Here is a 6,000-nt window from a genome sequence, read left to right as displayed (position 1 = left end):
AACTGCTGAGAATACCAATGTTGAAAGCAATTTTTAAAGTTTTATTTCATTTTATTCGATGAGAAGGACGACAGACATGGGCATTCGAACATCTGAATAAAATGCAAGAAAATAATAATACAATTTAGATAACCAAGATTGGAAGAAACACTCAGACTTCACAGATTTGCTTTTGTTCAAGTTTGCCTCAGTACTAAAAGCTTTAAAATCAACTTTTAGTTTAACTTTAACTCTTCTTGTCAGGCCCTCCGTGTATATATGTTCTCCAGCTTTCAATCCTACAACACATTCGCAACCCAAGTCTTCACATGTGGCTGCACAGTGGACTTATGCATCTACATATTACACTCTAGGTTTCCTTCTGCGTCTGCTGTTAACACTCTCAAGCACACAGTGGGATGACGCTGTACGCGGTTGACGTCAACAAACGCACATGCTGGCACGGATGTTAGGATGAGGGAAAGGAGTCACATGGTAGGTAGAAAAAAAATCAACATGTTCTCAGCCCAACTCGTCACACAGTGACCTTCTGCGTCTGCTTTTTATGCTCCGGGATGCCGTTACAGTGATGCCAACAAATGCACATGATGGATGATGCAGCACGTCTTTATGTTTACACAACACGAGCACATGGTGACCAGCGTGGACTGTCACGAAAGTCAGGATTCGGCAACAAAGTCACAGATGGTTAAAAAAAAAACATCAACGTGACAATGAACTCTGGTCGTCTTTTTTCTGCTTTTGAAACCATCAGTGTTGCTGCAGAAAGTTCTCAGGAGCCCAGTCCCTGCAGCACGCTGCTTCCAGGACACAAATGCTTCAGCAAACTTCTGCAATAATCCAAAATGTAACGAAAGAACAGGCTTTTTGATGAGGGAACCAGAGAGACGCCAACTTCTGCGTCAGCCGAAACTGGTGTTTGTGTTTCTACTGTGTTGTTTCTGTGGTCTCTGTGTCTTTAAATGTGCTTTAAAAATACATTTGGATTGGATAATAATCAGCCAGGTGCCTCTGTTTGTGAGAGTGTGTAGCCTTAAACTGTCAGAACAATGTTCCCTTGTTTTGTGGAAAATGGGCTTTGGGTCACACAGGCTTTCAGTCCAATAGGACACTTAATGGACTGTCCGGGGTCGGGATGATGAGCTGTCGGAAGAACGGGCGGTCCGTCTGCTGGCAGTGTGCTCATGAGGGAACATACACAAGTACGATGACATATCTTAAATCAAGGCAATATGTGCTTTTTTGGGGGCAATGTTGTGACTTGTTTAAAGCTGTTTTACAGCATTTGTGTGAAGTGCAGCTGTGCCGGTTTTCCGTTTCCCAAACATATACTGTAGCCTTATTCCAAGACAATGACAAACATTTGCCATACATATTGAGAAAATAACTTAAATCTTGTGCACAGATGTGCTTTTTTTAGTCTGGCTGCACCAGTTTTCAGATATCTGTGGTTCTCTGAGATATTTTTACCTCTTCCAAAAAAAATCTCGAGGAATTTTCCTGTTCTGTTGGCAGACAATTTTGCTATTTTTAAGCCATATTTTCCCTGTTTTATTCCTTTTTTCTATTTTTAGAGCTGATGTCTTTGCAGACAGTGAGGTCTATCACTGGATCTTGTTAAAAACATGAAGACTCTCCGGTAAGTTCTGCAGCCTCTGTTTTCTCTGATTGGTCGATTTATTTATTCTGGAGGGACATCAGAGATAACGAGAGCGATATCAACATGTGTTTAATTTCTCCGAGCTGAGGAGGCCGGTGGTGATGTATTGTTACTGCAGCAGAGATGCAGAGTCGGGGCTCATTAAGGGGCCTCTGCTTTCGGCTGCCCGCGCGATGACTGAACTGTCGGAGGCTTCAGAGTTCAGGGTCAGTTTCCCCACATGTGAAATAAAAAGCTTCCAGTCTTCATTTATTTCTGAACATCGGCTCGGTGAAAATTCCTCTCTGCCGCTCGGTGTGACGGATCGACTCGGAGGTTTATGAGGTGTGAAGACGCTCGTGACCGCCGGCCACGCCGTGTGTGAGCAGCTTCTGGGAAGTGCGGAAGTTTCGGAGGAGAACAGTTAAATAAAGAAGTCTATTTTCACCTCGTTTCTCTACTTTCTGACTCACTTCGGCCCGTCTTAAAGAAACAAACAGCGTCCTAATGAAGAGGAAGACAACACGGACTCCGGCCCAAAGGGACTTGTTAAATTCAAACAAACTCTGCTCGAGTCATTACGCTATACATCCAGCTGCTGTACGAGTCTTTTCCGTCCGCCGCGGTGATGAATGGCTGCTGCTGCATCATTAGGAAGAATTTCATGGAGACGTTTAGAGAACGATGTGACAGCTGAGGCAGAAATCAGAGTTTTTCTGGGTAAAAATACAAACATAAAGAACCACGTTTGGCATTAAAACGGGCTGGATGGTTAGCATCAGAGGAAAGAGGCACGTGTTTAGGACGCGACAGGTTTTGTCCGGCTGTGTCCTGAGCTGACGCCATCCAGTGGCGTATCATACAGCTGCAATAAGCGTCTTTTGGTGTCAGAATCTTAAGCTGAAATCACCGTAAAAGCGGCAAAATTGACGACTGGAAAGAGAAATTAACCAGCGTGTTTCCCAAAATGCCACACTGTTCCTGTAGATGTGTCCTTTAGGTTGTGTTTGTTGACTGCGTTTCTTTCAACCCGGTGTGCGGATCCGTGGAGGACACTTTGTCGGACTGTGACCGTGTTGCTTGTGTCTCTCGTATGTCCAAATTTTCTTCTAAGGGAGACAATAGAGACAAATCTTATTTTCTCTCATTAGAGACGAGTCAGCAGAGTTAAGATCAGAGCGCTGAGGGTTAAATATTTCCAGTGGTCAGCAGCGCACACAGACGCAGCACTTCTTCACCACAGCTGGCGCTCTGTCCCACGTGTCAGCACGGCGGCGAATTCCAGGGAATCAGAGCGGGAAGTCGAACTTCCAGGCAGCGCCTCGCTTCAGCGTTCAAGGTGGGAAAACGGGAAGAAAAGTCTGTTAAATTCTCATCAGACTCAAGTTTCCATCCTCTGACATCCGCTCGTCTCTGTTCCTCCAACAAACGGCTGGAAAAGACTGACGGACGAGTTTCAGCTGCAGGAGTTCAGAGAGACTGAGTTCATCAGTCGCTCCTCGACACAAATCTGCTGCTGCTGACTCAGAGGCCTCTGAAAGCTGCAATCAAAAACTGCTTTTCAAGGTTTTCTCTCCGTACTCATGTCCTGTTCTTTATTTCCTCCTTCATATACTGATGTCCTCCTGTGTGTCTGTCTGTCCTTCTTTTTCTGCGCTTTCTTATTCTGTTTCTCTCTCTTCTTTCCCCTATTCCTCTTTATTTATTTCCAATTTATTTATTTCCATTTTATTTATTTATTTATTTACATTTTTAATTGATTTTCCACTTTATTTATTTTATTTCCACATTATTTATTTTTTCCCACTTTTACGTATTTATTTATTTCCACTTTTAATTTATTTTCCACTTTATTTATTTTATTTCCACTATATTTATTTTTTCCCACTTTACTTATTTATTTATTTACACAGCATATTAATGACCATCAGTATGAAATACAAATGTAAATGCAGGTAACAGACAAAAAGACAAAAGAAAGAGAAAAGAAAAAGGAAAAAAGGGAAAAAAACACAATTCAAAAAGTTTTTTTTATTTTTTTATTTTTTGCTGTGATTTTGACATGACATCACAACATGAAAAATTCATTTTTGCTTAAAAAAAATCATCTTTAATTATTTCTATTTTGTCCTTCGCTCTCAGAGACTGAATGTGTGAGTAAACGAGTTTCTCGCTTTAACAGCAAATTACCAAATGAAAGCCGATATTCAAACAACGACTCAAATCATAGCTGCGGGATCTTTTCTTTTATTAATTTCACCCTTTTATTTAATGCTTTACTTTTATGTGTTGTGTTTATTTCACCCTTTCTACCTTCTCTGTTCTTTTTCTGGTCTGTTATTTGATTTTCTCACGTAAATCAGTCAGTATTCTCCTTTTACCTCGATCTTCCCCGTCTTTTGTTTCAGATGTAGCCTGACTGAGGATCCTTTTTTTTCCTGTCATACCACCTGGTTATTGCAGTAAAACACGAGGCTTTTGGCCGGGGATCTGTGATACTCTGTCTTCAATCCATGGAATTACTTTCCTCACAGATCCCGAAATATGCCTTCAGGACAACCTCTCACACTTTAATATCAGGCAAAACCACTCAATAAAGCAGAAATCCCACTGACCATTGCCAAAAAATGCTCTGCAATAAGACGGAAGTCAGATCTCCCGTCGGCTGTTGGACGTATTCCTCTGAAGACGATGCTCACTGAAGAATAATATACTTTTTTTTCCTATAAAATATGACAACTCTTTATCAACTACATGGAGAATCTCCCATCCCATATGAGTGACTTAAGCCTGCATGACCTCCATGGATTGGAGGTCATGCAGGACTGGAAATAATGACGGCTAGTGCGGTGGCTGCAATAGAAATAAAGCTGGTAATGTTTTGAACATCCATCGCCATGGTTACTGGGACGTTATCACCAGAGGAGAAGCTGCAGAACATCACTCAGTGGAGACGCAGTCATCAACATTTCAAAAATATATCGCTTAAGTTTTGCACAAATCTGTAAAGGAAACCCGCCTGTAAAGACCATGACCTTTGACCAACTAATTTTAATCATTTTTTTGTTGACTGAAAGTGAACATTTAAGCCAAAGTTGAAGAAAATCCTTCAAGGTGTTCTTGAGATATTGTGATTACGAGAATGGGACGCAGTCATAGTGACCTCGACTTCTGACGTTTGAGCCAAATTTGAAGAAGTTCCCTCACGAAGTGAAAGTAAAAATCTGTAATCTGTGCTGGAAACACGCCTGATGTTGAATTCTGCGTGGACACATGTACTCCCGCTCGTTCTCTCCGAACTCCTGAAACTCTAGAAGCTCGTCCGAACCCTCTGACAGGCTTCAGAAGAAGTCGGGACCACATGAAACGTCCTCGCTGTCGGTCTGAAGCTCGCGGCGGTCCTCACAGAGATGGAAACACGGCAGAACACACACACACACGTCCAATAAGCAGCTGACCTTTGCGTCGGTCACCGGCAGCGCAGCCCCACCTGCCTGCCTCAGCTCTCATCGTGTCACCGCCAATTACAGCTGCTTCCTGTCCGTCTGACAGCAGCCGGGCAGCCAATCACAGCCAATCACTGTCAGTCAGGAGCCGAGCGACAGCAGCTGTTACCATGGCAGCCCAACGCCACATCACGACTTCCACACTCCAGCGAGTGTATCCGTACACACACTGTAACACACACACTGGCTGATTGACAGCTCGCTCTCCGGCTCCTGTGAGCGTGCTCCGTCTGTCGGAGCAGCAGGAGAGAATAAAGAGGTATTTCATTATGTTTGGCTTGAACGGCGTGAACTGTTCGCCTGAGCCGCCTGCACACTCACCGGCGACTCATCACTGAGCCGCAGGCTCCCGGGGAGTTACGTCCAAAGCTCCACGACGCCTGCAGCTTATTCCAGTCTTTACATCCCCTCCAATGTAAACATCCCATAATAACAGAGCGGGCTCAGAGATCTGCTGCTGAAGGTGGACGCCGCTCAATCAGCCCGAGGCCAAAACAAAGCGGCAGGTGGTGGAGATAAACGACGCCAGCAGGAGAGAATTACCATCATCGCAAAGTAAAGACCATCAGAATAAAACAATAATGTTTTCTGTACGAAGGCGCGGCGGGTCGCTCAAGGTCACGAAGCAGAAAACGCACAAACACGACGCCGTAAAGCAGAAAGACTGGAGGCCAGTCGCAGCAGCTCCGTGCATGTTTCTAGGATTTTAGGACATTTCTCCGATTTTAGGACGTTTCTCGAATCTAAGACATTTCTCCAATTTTAGGACGTTTCTTGAATTTAGGATGGCTCAAGAATTTTAGGGACATTTTTAGTATTTCAAGACATTTGTAGGAATCTTAGAAAGGTTCTCAG

This window comes from Plectropomus leopardus, chromosome 10 (assembly GCF_026936395.1).
Source record: "Plectropomus leopardus strain MGB_pleo_1.0 chromosome 10, ASM2693639v1, whole genome shotgun sequence".
In the NCBI taxonomy this organism is placed as follows: Eukaryota; Metazoa; Chordata; class Actinopteri; order Perciformes; family Serranidae; genus Plectropomus; species Plectropomus leopardus.
Note: the sequence above shows the minus strand (reverse complement) of the source record.